Source organism: Bos grunniens, chromosome 13 (genome assembly GCF_055505025.1).
Source record: "Bos grunniens cultivar Pamir isolate PY7600 chromosome 13, Bosgru_T2T1.0, whole genome shotgun sequence".
In the NCBI taxonomy this organism is placed as follows: domain Eukaryota; kingdom Metazoa; phylum Chordata; class Mammalia; order Artiodactyla; family Bovidae; genus Bos; species Bos grunniens.
In genome coordinates this window covers 16067272-16083017 of record NC_141177.1, presented here as the reverse complement: position 1 = coordinate 16083017, position 15746 = coordinate 16067272, and the positions used below count along the sequence as shown (strand labels likewise).

At 48.4% G+C, this 15746-nt stretch overlaps 1 protein-coding gene across 4 annotated transcripts in view; it reads left to right on the top strand.

Moving 5' to 3' along the window:
* Nucleotides 1–15746, top strand: part of ADIG (adipogenin) — a 76670-nt gene that overhangs the window by 30511 nt on the left and 30413 nt on the right. Inside the window, exon 3 of one of the 4 annotated variants that reach the window (XM_086331894.1) lies at nt 10457–10479. The exons of the other annotated variants lie outside the window; for them this stretch is intronic. The gene's annotated coding sequence lies outside the window, so the exon portion shown is untranslated. Of the gene's footprint in view, nt 1–10456; nt 10480–15746 lie in introns of those variants that run through there. 4 annotated transcript variants of the gene reach the window in all.

Here is a 15746-nt window from a genome sequence, read left to right as displayed (position 1 = left end):
ATCCTCAGTTCCTGACCAGTACACATAATTTTAAATTTGAGTACCAGGTCTGCTTATTTGGAAGTGGATGTCTGGACCACACTGGGAAGATTCTGATGCTAAGTCGGTTCCAGAGAGCTGTGAGTGATTAGTGATGTCTGCAGCGGGGAGGCGGGGAGAATAGAGACACACAGGTCATACATGTGCCTCTTGAGCCACGCTGTCTGTTGCCATCTTTGGCTAACTCTCCTGGACCTGCTTGAATGCGGAGAGAGGTTGGAGAACAAGGTGTTCAGATAGGTCCCGCGAGGGCTGGAGCAGAGGACCACAGATGTACACTCTTACTTGAGTCCTTCCACATAAACTAGCTTCAGAGGGTTCGTTTTAGTTTAGGTTTTGTTTTGATTTTTCATGTCTCCTAGTCAATTGAGTTCAGAATTCCATTGTCTCATTCTGTGTGGTTGGGTCAGACTTTCTTGGCCTTTACCACACATCAGAAACACTGATAGCGAATTCCCTGGCAGTCTAGTGGTTAAGACTGCTCACTTCCAAGACTGCTCACGTGGGTTCGATCCCTGGTCAGGGAACTAAGATCCCACATGCTATACAGCCAAAACGTTAAAACAAAACAAAACCAAAAAACCCACTGATGATGGGCAGCAGGCATGGGGTGGGGGCAAGGCTGTGGTTTGTAGGGGGCATGAGATGAAATGGCAGGAGATGAGGCTAGGGAACCAGGTTTCTCAGAGTGTGGTACGCCGAACAGCAACATTGGCAACCCGAGAACTTGTTAAAAATGCAAATTTTGGGGTCTGACCCCAAATCTACTAAACCAGAAACCTCAGGGCCAGGACCAGAAGCTGTGTTTTAACAAGTCCTTAGGTGGCTCTGGTGTGTGCTCACGTCTGAGAAGCCCTGGATTAACAAGAGGAGGGGGAGGAGCCGTGGAAGGTCTTCTGTGACATGGAGGGACTCCCCCCTCGCTGCCTTCACAGTCGTCCTCCTCCTTGGAGCCACCTTGACAAGAGCTCGAGGGAGGAGGAAATTTCCTCACTCTCTTTTGGCTGCGTGCATGGGTGCTCAGTCTCTTTAGTTGTGTCTGACTCTTTGCAACCCCATGGACTGCAGCCTGCCAGGTTCCTCTATCCATGGGCATTCTCCAGGCAAGAACCCTGGAGTGGGTTGCCATGCCCTCCTCCAGGGGCTCTTCCTGACCCAGGAATTGAACTCACGTCTCTTGTGTCTCCTGCATTGGCAGTGGGTTCCTTACCACTAGCGCCACCTGGGAAGCCCCCCTTTTGTTTTGTTTTGTTTTTTTTGGAAGCCCCCCTTTTGGCAGCAATTCAATCCAACATCTGTCCTTTTCCTCTCTCCCACTCTTTTGCCACGTATTGCAGCATCAGTCACAATGACACAGTCACAGTTAATTGTGGGCAATTCCCTTATTCTGATGTGCCCGTGATGTGTACCCGTGTCACATGAACCCCTCCTACAGTTCAGTCCCCGAGCCCTGACTTCCTAGTGAGATGTGACTTCTGAGTCAATGTCATGTGTGTGATGACTGGAGAGGGCTCCGCCTGGCACTGATGGATTTGCTGATGAAACAGTGATGGAGAAGGAATCTCCATCCTCTACCCCTTTACCCCAGTCTTCATCTGAAAATCTTTGTCCCACATTTGGCCTTTCTGAGACACCTGCTCTTCCATGAAGCCCTCCCTACCTGCCACTCCCCACCTTCATCCTGATTATGCCCCTCCGTCACTATGAGCTTACAGCCCCCTTAACCTTGCCCATCGCAGCGCCTTTCATGTTGTTCTCTGATCACTCGTTTAATTGTTTCTTTCTCCACCACAAGCCTGGGACCCTGTGCATCTTACTCGGGGTGACATCCCCACGACCCTGCCCACAGTGACCTCTATTCCACTTTCAGTATCACGCCAAGGGCTTATGGGCATTGTGTCAATTAAACTTGATACTCGCCTTATGAGATAGGCATTTTTTCATCCCCATTTTACAGATGAGGAAACTGAGGCACAGGAAGTAAAGTACATTGCCTAAACCCACAGGGCTAGTGAGTCACAGACTGCCTGCCTCCAACAAGATAAACACATCTTGTTTTGTGAGTACTATTGTTATTATTGTTTTTGTTCCAGGGAGGGGGAAGATGAAAAAATTTCCTGAGCATCTTTTTTTAAGGTTTATTTATTTTTGACTGTGCTTTGTCTTTGTTGCTGCGGGCCTTCTCTAGCTGCAGTGAGCAGGGGCTACTCTTCGTTGCGGCACACGGGCTTCTCATCGCAGGGTCTTCTCTTCTTGTGGAGCATGACCTCTAGGCAGTAACTTCAGTAACTGCGGCTCATGGGTCTAGAGCACTGGCTCGGTCCTTGTGACGCACACGCTTAGTTTCTCTGTGGCATGTGTGATCCTCTGGGACCAGGGATCAAACTGTGTCCCCTGCATTGGCGGGAGGATTCTTAACCACTGGACCACCGGGGAAGTCCTTCCTGAACACCTTTCTTGGTCCCTGGAGTCTGCAGCCGCCTCCTGATCACTGGCCTGAAGTCCTAGCAACACTGCTTTCGTCCTGAGGGACACTGAGGAAGGACCTGGCAGAGATGAGTCTTGTCTGGGACCAGGGACCACGACGTTTCGGGGACAAGGAGCCAGTGTCTCTGCCTAGACTCAGCCATGGTCCAGAGATTTCAAGGGAACTGTGCCTGCAGGGCGCTGACTGGCAGCTCTGGCAGACAGAGTCTCCCAGCTCCCCCTCTCTCCGAGCTACAGTCATTAGCTCTGCAAATTAGCATCGTAATTGCCTCTTAACTATTCATAGCCGTGAAAGAGACCAGGATGGTCCCGCCCCTCCCCCTCTCTGCCCAGAGACCCCCTCAGCCTTCCTTTCTGGCCAGGAACACCCCCTGCCCACGGTCCCAAGAAGGTTCGTCGCAATCTTGAGCCTCTATTGCTCCACCCCCTAAGTGAAGGTGATGATTCAAATCTCAGAGGCCCATTGAGAGGCATGGAAAATGCCGGGCGCGGTTTTTGGCACCTGTGAGCACTTGCTGTTGTTGCTGTTGTGTGTGGAGACTCAGAGAGAACAAATATTTGCAACGGAGGAGCCTGGTGAGCTACGGTCCATGGGGTCCATGGGGACACGACTGAGCGACTTCACTTTCACTTTTCACTTTTCACTTTCATGCATTGGAGAAGGAAATGGCAACCCACTCCAGTGTTCTTGCCTGGAGAATCCCAGGGACGGGGGAGCCTAGTGGGCAGCCGCCTATGGGGTCGCACAGAGTTGGACACGACTGAAGCGACTTAGCAGCAGCAGCAGCCAGCAGCAGCTTGGCCCCGGGCTAGCATTCGGGTTCTCTCTGCAAATGAGCTCAGAGCTCTTCCTCCATCGCCATCTCAATCCTTGACTTTATCTTTCCCTTCCAACCAGAACTGGAGGGCTTGTAATCACCAGAGTGGACAGTAAACAAGACCTTGCCTAAGACATTCTCCTTTCTCATCATAATTAGAAGATTTTTACTTTAAACCAATCAGGGCTTCATTAAACAGGGGATTTGCCCCAACTCTGTTAACCACCGAGTCATTTAATTTGAGGCTTCCTGGGTGGCTCAGCGGTAAAGACTCAGCCTGCCAATGCAGGAGACACGGGTTCAATCCCTGGGTCCAGAGGATCCCCAGGAGAAGGAAATTCTTGCCTGAGAAATCCTATGGACAGAGGAGCCTGGTGAGCTACAGTCGGTGGGGTCACAAAGAGTTGGACATGTCTTTGCGACTGAACAACAACAACGTCTGGTTTGTCTGTTGTAAATGTAAAGATGCACCAGAGTCGCGGTGAAGGGACTGATGCTCAAGCCCAGCTGCCTGGGTTCAAATCCAGTTCTGCCACTTCGTGCAGGGTGACCTTGGGCCAGTTACTTGACCTCTCTGTGCTTCAGTTTCCCACTCTGCAAAATGAGGATGAAAATAACAAACGCTTCCCTGTAGGACTGTTGTAAGGTATCAATTGGTCACTATGTGTGCAGTAACTAGAGCAGCGATACGATATAGTAAGTGCTCAGTGTTTGCCCTTATTACTTATTAAGTACCTTTTACTACTCGCTTGTGTGGCTTCTGCACTGTGTTTTGGGGAGGGAGTTTCTGCAGTGATCATCAGCAAGATGCTCTTAAGCCAATCATCGTCACACAGATTACAGACAAAGTGCTTTCCTGCCCTTTATTTCGACTTGAGTCAGGCCAGGAGAGGAGAGCCCCAGGCTGGCCCCATTGACAGATGGGAAAACTGAGGCTCAGAAAGGTGAAGTGACTTTCCTGATTTTTCACACCGTTTGTGAAGGGGAGAGCCCGCTCTTGCATGCCATCAAGCCACCAGTGCTGCATGCCAAATGGCAATAGCCACAGCAGGCAGTACCTTCTCTACCGTCGCAGCCCCTGTCACCAACATGTCCACACTGGATGCAAATACCAGACCTTTCTTCAAGGTGAGAGGCAAGATACCTGGCAGTGGTTAAAACCACAGATAAACCGAGTTGATGCAAGCATTAAATAAACTAATGTTTTTAGTGACCAACAGGGTATGAGGTGCATAACTGCACAGCGAGTAATCTCTATTATTATGACTAGTCCTGCTATCATTTAGCTCAGAAAATCAGCTCTCAATGACTTTACCTGATACACTACTTCCAGGCCTGGATTTTAAATCCCCTGCACAGGTTAGTGCTTTGTCCTGGCTTCAAATATATAAATCCTGCTGTGAGAAGGACATGCCCTCTTTAGTCATATTGCAACTCTGCTTTGGCAGAGAAGAAAGTAGCAGCTTGATGCTGGTATGTCTTCAACACAAGCCTAGCACTCCTGATCTCCTTTTTTTTAAAAAATTATTTATTTATTTTTGGCTGTACTGGGTCTTCTTTGCTGTGTGGACTTTCTCTAGTGGTGGAGCACGGGCTTCTCGTTGTGGCGGCTTCTCTTGTTGTGGGGCACAGGCTCTGGAGCTTGCCAGCTTCTGTAGTTGCAGTGTGTGGGCTCAGCAGTTGTGCTTCCTGGGCTCTAGAGCACAGGATCAATAGTTGTGGCACACGGGCTTCGTTGCTCCGGGGCATGTGGAATCTTCCCAGACCAGGAATCAAACCCATGTCTCCTACAGTGGCAGGCGAATTCTTAACCACTGAGCAACCAGGGGAGCCCCGGAACTTTTTTTTAAGGAGAAAGCAAGCAGCCTTGACTGGCTTGATTTTAGTAGCATTATGGTTCTTTCATTGTTTTTATCTTTATAGATATCTTACCTTTATGGCCAGAGATACTGGTTTTGCATTTATGGCAGTAATATGAATTCCCTTTTAAATAAACGTAAAAAGGGTAAAAGTTGAAATTTAGTAAGTAGTTGACAAAGTAAAAGAGTTGAACCCATTTAAAGAAAAATATTAAGAAAATAATAGTGTGGCTGGCACACAGATAAAGCCTACATTTTGATAGTGATTTGTAGATGATTAAATTAGAGAACACTGCCTTTATCCAGAGGGTAAGAAGACTGAGCATTCAGAGAGAGACTTGGAGGAGACTGGACTCTTGTGAGTGGCCCTTGGAGCCAAGGAACCCAGACCTGGGGTCAGCCAAGCCACTGCTGGGGCTTCCCCGGTGGCTCAGAGGTAAAGAATCTGCCTGCAATGCAGGAGACACAAGAGACGTGGGTTTGATCCCTGGGTCAGGAAGATCCCCTTCAGAAGGGCTTGGCAACCCACTCCAGCATTCCTGCCTGGAAAATGCCATGGACAGAGGAGCCTGGCAGGCTACAGTCCATGGGGGTCACAAAGAGTTAGACACAACTGAAGTGATTTAGCGCACACACACACACACACACACACACACACACACAGACACACACACGCACACACGCCAGCCCCTGCCAACTTCCCCTAGGTGTCCTCTGTCAAAGGTAAACAGAGCCAGATGCTAGTTGAATGTGGGAAGGACGATTTGTATTGTAACGCAAAATAGTAACATACTATTGCAATATGGAAGAATCCATTGTGAACTCAACTCAAATTTGTAGAGAGGTGGCTGGTTGTATTAGAGGGAGAATGAGGGAATGGAGGTTGGAGGTGAACCAACTCAGTGCTCAATGGAGTCAGTGAAAATTTACAAGAAGTGGGAAGAGGCAGGCGATCCATGTGAAACCCATCTGGGTTTGCTCCCACCCTCCCGCAGGCGAAGGACACAGTGGCCCATCTTTAGGTGTCGGCTGGAAGAAATGGGCTGTTCAGTTTGGCCCCCCAGTTTCTGGACACTCACTGTCAAGTGGTAGCATTTATTCCCCTCCCCTTAAATGTGGCTGGCCAGGAGCTGAGGGGCAGACCTATGGAGTCAATCAGACACTCAGCTCAGCACCATCCAAAGAAAATATATGGCTGTCACAAATGTAACCCACGTATATCATTCTACATTTTTAGTAGCCATATTTAAAAAAATAATGAGACAGGTAAAGTTAATTTTAAGAATATATTTTATTTAACTTAATGGATCCGAAATATTCATGTCAACATTTCAACACAGAATCAATATAAAAAGTCATTAATGAGCTATTTTACATTCTTTCCTTCACACTCAAAGTTCAGTCTGCATTGTATGCTTGTTTCACATCTCTAGTGGGGCTCAAATGGCTACTGGCCACGTGGTTAGTAGCTCCTGTAGGGGACGGTGAACCCTTCTGTGCCAGGCACTTGGAACCTAAGGCTGGAATAGCCATGGGGGCCTCAGGAGCCAGGTCAGAGACAACCAGCCCACACTGAGAACCCACCTTCCCTGACCGGACCTGCCAAGGAGATGCACTTCTTGACCTGTCCACCCTGCCACCTTCTCTTCCATCAGGGGTTCCCTTGAACCTTTACTTCTCAGGAAGAAAAAGGAGGAGGGGAAGCCAGGCACTCAGGTGGGTACTTAAGAAAGGGGTAGTGAGGGACAGACTGCCATGCTCTTAGGAAGCTTTAAACCAATCAATGTCTAATTACAAAATTTGACACATGCCTTGAAAGAGAAGGAAACCAACAGGGGGCATAGGGACTAAAAAGGTAGTGGGGAATTCTACTTCCAAAAGGATGTTCAGGGAGGGCTTCTGGAGGCGGTGACATTCAGCTGAGAGGGTAGGAGCCAGTCATGGTAGAGTGAGGTCCACAGCTTTCCACACAGAAGGAGGAACACGTGCAGAGACCCTAGATCATGAAAGCCATCAGCATGTCCAGGAAGCAGAAAGGACACTGAAGTCGTGGGGACACTAAAGGGCACCGTGGTCAGTGTGGGTTGCGGCAGGAGCAGGGGCTGATCCCCCAGGGTCTCGTCGCCATGGTGAAGACTCAGGGTTTGTTAAACCAGGGGAGTCAGAAAGGATGGCCCACCCAGTGCCCTGTATGTCCGGAAACACCCGAAGTTGGGTCCAGTTTGGCAGGTTCTGGGGCCTCTGGGGTCCCCAGGCATAGCTCCTCTCCCTCTCGGTCCCCGACTCTCCCAGGGCGGGGAGGGAGGGAACTCTAACGCGCCCCCACGGGCACCACCTTTAATTATTTTCGCGGCAACAGATAATTTTCTACTCGGCTCCAAGCGGGTCAGCAAAACCAAAGCAATGCTTCTAACTGTCCGCGGAAGGTGCGGGGGAGGGGGCCGGATTGGGGGTGTGGGGAGCGAGCGAGGGAGCACCTGCTGATCTCCCGCCCACGCCCGCCCCAAATCCTCCCCCAGGAGCCCCTCCGGGGCGCGAGACCTCGACCCGGACTTGGACCCGGACCGGGACCCAACCTTGGGGGCCCAGCGAGTGGCTAGCGCACGCCGGGCGCAAGCGCAGAGGGCTGGGCGGGGGGCGCTCCGCTCCGCCGCGGCCCAGCGCCGGGCCCTTTGTTCTGCGCCCAGGAGCCCCGGGCGAGTGCCGGTCTGGGGATGGCACGTGGTCGCCGACCTGGAGCCCCCGGCCCAGCTCCTTTCCTGCCCCGGGTGGAGAATGGGAAGGGGGTTTGGGGGTGAGTTCTGCTCAGTCCTACGCCAAGCCCCAGGACCCGAGTCTCCCCACTCCTAGCCCACAGCTCTCCCTCTGCTTCATTCAGTGCGGATCTCCCTATTTTAAGATCGGGAGGTATTCTCAGGCACTCTGGCAGCTCCAGAGCAGGGACCTCAGACTCGCCTGGCGAGATCCGGGAAGACCTCCTGGAGGAGGTGAGTCCGCAATGACCGAAGCAGGGGTGGATGGGGTTTGATCTTGGAGGGCCTTGAATTCTGGGCAAAGAACCTGGGACTGTAGCGGAGGGCAGCAGGGATCTACAGGGAGACAGGCATTCTTCCACCCACATGCCAGGCTCCTCCCAGCTAAGATGATCCCGTCCCAAGAGATCATCCCTTCCCAGGGATCATATGTTCCCTGGTGGCTCAGACGGTAAAGTGTCTGCCTGCAATGAGGGAGACCTGGGTTCCATCCCTGGAATGGCAACCCACTCCAGTACTCTTGCCTGGAAAATCCCATGGACAGAGGAGCCTGGTAGGCTCAGTTATGTCCGACTCTTTTCGACCCCATGGACTACGCAGTTCATGGAATTCTCCAGTCCAGAATACTGGAGTGGGTAGCCTTTCTCTTCTCCAGGGGATCTTCCCAACCCAGGGATCAAACCCAGGTTGATTCTTTACCAGCTGAGCCATAAGGGAAGCCCAAGCTCAGGAAGGCAAGCACAGATCCGAGTGAAAACACAAACACCAAGTCAGTCAGCCCTGGCCTCCCCTGGGTCCATCACTCTACTTCAGGTATGTTACAACATTTAATCTTCACAGCAAACTCAGTGAAACCCTCCTGTTATCATTATTCCCATTTTCCGGAAGGAGAAAGTGGGGTATAGTGGGGTTAGCCAGCTTATGTAAGGCCGCACAGCTATTACATGAGAGAGCTGGCATTCCGACCCCCTTAGTCTGACCCCAGGGTCCTCAGTCCGTGCTTTCTCTGTGCTGACCGCAACAGGAGGCCAGAGGCGGCCAGGCCAGCCCAGGTGATTGTGATGTGTGTGCCGCGTGATGGCTGCCAGGTGTGGCCAGGGCAGCATTTACTCTGTGGCCATCCCACCTCTGCTCAGAGATGGGGCAGCCCCTGGGAGGACTGTAAACCCAGCAGAGGCTGAACCGAGATAGCAATCTTCGTCCTCCACTGCACTGTCACTGGACATCCTGTATTCAATCACCCACATATTCATTTCTTTTAATCGTTCTCTTCTTGACCGTGATAAAGTCATTTTTATAGCACCGAGAACGTGCGTTTCATTGGAATTAAGTGTGCTGGGAGTCGATCAATTTTGTTGGAGAGTCGGGCTGATAAAGGAAGACATATTTATATTTCAGTGACTCTTTTTAACTGATTGTTCTCCAGGACACTCTAGAGTCTCATCCAGGGAGTGTGTGTATGTGTGTATGACAATCTGCACACCCACTTCTAGAACTCTGGAATGCTAAGGAAGCCCACCTGGGAGCCTCTCTGTAGGAAAGGCATCAGAGTTTTCAGACCCAACAGGGGTCCCTGTGTATATGACTGACATTCAGACCTCAGAATCACATGGCTTCAAGGACTACAGTCAGCCCTCAATATCTGCCAGTTGCTTGAATTCACAAATTCAGAATCCATGGATACAGAATTCTCAGATACAGAAGGTTGGCTGTACTGTGCTATTTTACACAAGACAGTTGAGCATCCACAGATTTTGGTATTCTGGGGTGGTCCTGAAACCAGTCCCCCATGAATACAGAGGGATAACTATATGTGAGTTTGGACAAAGAGCATTTTAATAATGGCCAGTGGGAATGGAGAACCAGAGGATTCTCCCCAGATGACCTGCTCTGAGTAAACCCTTAGGACCTCAGTTCAGTTGGCAGAGGTGGAGGTGAAGAGGGAAGCTCAATTTTGACTAGTTGAATTTTCTTCCTGGCCAGCTGGATGCGGATTTGAAACTGATCACATTTAATGTTAGGAAATGAGTGATGTGACTACTCTGACTCCCAAAATGATGGAACTTACTTATTTCCTGGAGGAGGGCACAGCAACCCCCTCCGGTATTCTTGCCTGGAAAATCCCCATGGACAGAGGGGCCTGGCGGGCCAGGGGTCGCAAAGAGCTGGACATGACTGAAGCGACTTAGCACACACACAGCTTATTTAAGGGATGTTAAATAGGGTTACACAAGTACCCTGATCGTGGGGAACTTCTTTTAAGCTCTTCCATCTGTCAAGGTGATTACTTTGTTATAAGAGCTGGCACTTCCAAGAGTCCAGGTCTGCTGACCAGTGCTTTAGTGGACAACCTGTGGCTGAAAGGAGAGAACCTTGTAAGCAGCCAGCCTGGGCCAGACCTGCCATGTCTAGGGACAGCATGTCACCGATTCTCATGGGCCCACTATGCCTTGGAACCTGGCCTTATCTCATCCCATCACCTCCTCTCATATCTTTCCAGGGAAGGACTTAGCATGGAGTGCTGCAGAGTGAGGGATGGTTGTCAGGTATGTGACTCATCAGGTATGTGATGAGTGTACAGGCCCCTGCGTGTGCATCTGTGTGGGTGTGCTCTGTGTGCACCTGCATTTTTGTGCCCTTTTGTGGGTGTGCCTGTCTGTGTGCCTATGTGCTTGAGTCCCCAGGTGCATGTTCATGCCTGTCTCTGGACAAGTGTGCATAGTCCTACATGCATGTGCCTGTATGACCATGGGAGGTGGGGCCCGGCCCTTTGATAATGAAAGGAACTCCCACATACTTCACCTGCCCCCACAGCAGGAAGACTTGTGTGTCGGCTAAGGAATCGCCTGAAGCCAGGACCCACCCATTGGGTAGCCCAGGACATCCTCATTACAGTCTGGGGTCCGCTGCTTCTCTAGCTCAGACTTCTGCTGCATGGTCCAGCCATTGAGAAACACTTTATTCCTGCAGCAGGAAGAAACAGTGGCAACCTCAGTTTACCTGTTTGAAGGGACAGTGCAGCCCTGGCCCCCGATTGTCCAGGATCCTAGTGTGTAGATGGAGTGGGATTCTCCAAGCCAACCACTGCTTCCCTCTGCTCCACCTGTGAGTGGGAGAGGGCTGTCCATCATGCAAGGGCCAGCAGTTTTCACCTGACTGTGTTAAGACCTTAAGAAAGTCATTTCATCTCTCTGAGCTTCACATCTCTAACGAGGTAGAAAACTGTTCAAGATTGTTGCAAATCCATAAAATTAAATCCTATATAAAATGAGAAAATGCTCCCTGGCTGAGGGCATGGGACATGTCTTCTTATCATTGTCCCTTGGTATTTTGTAGGGGATCCAATGAGTGCCAAGCTCCCAGTTCATGTTTCCTAAAGGCATGGACAGGTTTCCCAGGTGGCGCTAGTGGTATGCAGGAGACGTAAGAGACTCAGGTTCGATCCCCGGGTCAGGAAGACTCCTGGAGGAGGGCACAGCAACCCACTTCAGTATTCTTGCCTGGAGAATCCCATGGACAGAGGAACCTGGCAGGCTATGGTCCATAGGACCGCAAAGAGTAGACTAGACATGACTGAAGCAACTTAGCATGCAGAGGCACGGACAAGTGGGTAAATGAAGAAGAGTGTCTGAGACACAGTGGATACACATTAAAGTTAGATTTAATTTTTATGTACTCTAAGGCTGAACTTCTCAATTGTATTCCACAGAGCATTATTGTCATTTGAAGGCTCACTAGGGGAAAACAGCCTTGGTAAAAGGCTATTCTGTAGTTAAATAATTTTGGAATATGGAAGCCCTTGGAGATTCTCAAATCAGTTAATTAATTCAGTGCATGTTTATTGAACTACTACTGTATGTCTGGTACCATTCTGGCTGTTGGAAATTGGAAGAACTGTCGATGAGAGGCCAAGAGCCCTGCACTTATAGAGCTTACTTTCCAGTTGAGTATTAGTGTTTCACATTAGGCTCCAAGAAGTGCAGCAGTAAAGAAACCTGTTAAACTTTGTTTAATCCGGTGTTCTCCATATTTATTTAATTATGGAACATCCCCCTTTTTCTGAAATGAAATTTTAATTTTGCCTTATTTCTCATTACCAGTCCCACTCCCAACTCCAAGATCCACAACCGCCCCCCCCCCCCAATAACAACTATGGAATATAGTAACTAAATCAACCAGTTCTAAAGCCAGACCATCTGAGTTCTGAATCACACCACTAGCACTTATTAACTATGCAACCCTGGGTAAACCTCAGCTTATTTATGTGTAAACTGACAATCATAGCAAGGATTAGGTGAGATAATGCCATATGTCCAATGCTCAATAGTGTACTTGATATTTATTTGGCAATTATTCTTCTAAATGATATTTATTATATTATGCCAGGTCTCCTCAAAATCCATAAGATACTGGCTAAGTTCCTTACTTAATATCCAGTGCCCTACGCACCTCCCCAGAGTCATCTGAAATCATTCTCCCTTTGATAATCTGGTCAGAACCACTTTCCAATTTCCATGGCTCCCAAACAGCCTCCAGTTGGTTCATACCTTTGTTTACATGCTGATTCTTTTTCCTAAAATCTTCTGCTCAGAGCTGCCCACCTGGAAGACACGTTTTCCAGACTCACTCCTGGAATCACTCTCATTAAATTTGTACACTGTCTTATCCCCCAGCCCCAAAGGATCCACTTGCTGGTTACAGTTGCATAAATTACCTAGGCACTGCCAGTGGGAGAATCACGCAATCAGCAGAATTACAATAAATAATGATTATTTTATGCCTGTAAGTTTTTTTGGGGTCGTTTATTATCCAGAAACAGATAACCAATTCAAGGCCCTTGAAGTCAGCAACAACTTGTTTAATTCATCTTCATCTTGACCACTGTGGTGCAGATGAGTGCTTAGGAATCCCTAGATCTACTGATGAAGCCAGGAGTTAGTGAATACCCTGGGTTATCTCCAGCCCAGACTATAGCTGGGATAAATGAGGAACATGCCATAAATCATTACAGGAAGGACCCTAGTAGGAAAAAAGTGTCAGACAGTATGCCGATCAACAGATCCGTTGACAGACACATTGAGCTGTCCAGCGTGCTGACTCTCTTGTTCTCTGTACCTGGCCTCTCCTGCCCTAGGATCACCCCCACGAGGCCCCTTTCCTAAGTTTGACATCCATCCAAATAGGATATTTGTATCTCCACTCTCCCCTCTCCTCTCTGTCCTCCCTCTCGGGAACCATCTGATTATTATAATAAAAATCCCGCTTTATGTAAATACCCTATCCTCCAAGTAATAAATGCCATTAGCTGAGCCTGTCTGAGAAACCGCAGGCTTTTAAACATCCATTTGAAGATCTTTGAAAGCTCTCTTGAGGCTGTTTCTCATAATTCACTAAGTGGAAGTTGGTAATAACTGTGTTAAATGGCCAGGCCCAGCAATTCGCAGGAGGTGTATCTGTTTGTGTGTTTGTGGTGGTGGCGGTGGGGGGATGGCAGGAAGATGCCCTTTCTTCCATGCTGATCGGTTACTTATCCTTAAGAGTCCCCCTCGGGGCTCAGAGCCCTTTGATGAGCTACTAATGAAAGAGCCAGATCTAACAATTAATTTCCCCAGGGTTATTATTTGTTGTTTTGGCAACAATTCTCTGAAAAGCCTTAATACTCACCTGGCTTCCCAATGGTTGAGAGGAGCCATGAGTTGAGGGGAGAAATGGATTCTACTCATTCAATAATCATCTACTGAGCTGTGTGCTAGGCACTATATTAGATCAAGGTACACACCTTGCCTTCAGAGATCCTTTAGTCTGGTTTTTGGGTGCAGGGGAGGGGATAAGACAGGCAGATGAATAAGAAGTTACAATATATGTGATGCAGACTATGGAGGGGACAATGAAGGGAGTCATAGGCATATGGAGGGCACATAACCCAGATTTGAGGAGTCAGAGAAGACTGCCAGGAGGAAGAGTCTTTAATGACTGCCTAGAGTTAGCACGGAGAAGGCAATGGCACCCCACTCCAGTACTCTTGCCTGGAAAATCCCATGGACAGAAGAGCCTGGTAGGCTGCAGTCTATGGGGTCACTCAGAGTCAGACACGACTGAGCGACTCACTTTTCACTTTCCTGCATTGGAGAAGGAAATGGCAACCCACTCCAGTGTTCTTGCCTGGAGAATTCCAGGGATGGGGAAGCCTGGTGGGCTGCCATCTCAGGGGTCGCACAGAGTCGGACACGACTGAAGTGACTTAGCAGCAGCAGCAGAGTTAGCAAGATAAATAACAAAATAGGGAAAGAGAACACTCTAAGAGGAAGGATCAGCATGTTCAAAGACTCTGAAAAGAGAAAGAGTATCCATAAAATTCTGGAGAGAAGGAGGAGAACCATAAATTCTCAGTCATTTATAATAAGAGGTTCAGACTGGTACATTTTATAAAACGGTTGGGCATTATCTAGCAAAGCTGGAGATCAGCAAGCCCTATGACCCACCAAATCCATTTCTTTCCAGAGGTAGTCGTGTACATGGCATTAGAAAACACATACACAGTGATCATAGCAGCATGATTTATAGTAGCTAATAACTGGAAACAACCCAAATACTCATTAAAAATAGAATAATTAACTGTGGTATAATCACGAGAAGAATATTATACAGCAGCAAAAATGAATGAACTATAGCTATGTATAGCATCGTGGATAAATCTTTCTAATATTGACAGCAAAAAATAAATATGAGCCTAGCTCAGTTGGTAAAGAACCTACCTGCAATGCAGGAGACCCTGGTTCAATTCCTGGGTCAGGAAGATTCCCTTGGAGAAGGAATAGGCTACCCACTCCAATAGTCTCAGGTTCCCCTTGTGGCTCCGCAGGTAAAGAATCCGCCTACAATGCGGGAGACCTGGGTTCGATCCCTGGATTGGGAAGATCCTCTGGAGAAGGGAAAGGCTACCGACTCCAGTATTCTGGCCTGAAGAATTCCATGGACTGTATAGCCCATGGGGTTGCAAAGAGTCGGACATGACTGAGCGACTTTCATTTTCACACTTTATATAAAATCCACAGTAGGCAAAACTAAGATACTATTTTGGGATGCATGCAAAAGTGGTAAAACTATTTAAAATATAAAATAATTGACCATAGCAGATGGAATAGTGACTTGTTCTAGGCGAAGGGTGAGGGCATAGTTATAAAGGATCACATGGGGAGTTTCAGGTAGTGTTCCATTCTTTAATTTGGGTGGTAGTTACATAGATGCCTACTTTAGAATTATTAAATAACTGTGTGCCTTCATGTCGTAAGTTTTTCTAGATGTGTGGTGTATTTCACAATTTTTGCTTAAAGGGGTAAAAAATACCCCAAAACTATAGCCTCAGTTCCTGGGTCTCAACTTCAGTCACGTCCATGAGAAACCCAGCCTGCTGATAGGACTGGAGGTGTCTCAGGGACTGGAGTCAGCATCCTTCATCTATAAAGATAGAGGAGTGGTAACAGAGAGGGGAAATGAGTTGCTCAAGGACACTAGAAAGCAAATAATTAGATCTGGACAGGGTCCCACACTCCTGCATCCCCTACACAGCGTTTCTCACCCACTCTACAGCTTTGATCTTTGTAGCAAATTTTATGGGAATTGCTAGAACTAATCTTCTCAGAGTATGATCTTCCTTCATCAGAATAATCGGGGTGCTTCATTAGAATTCAGATTCTGGAGTCATGCTCAAAACTGTTGAATCAGAGTCTCTAGAAGCCAATGAAGCTTCTAAGAGAACCTTTTGTGCTTTTCTTATATTCACTAAAGTT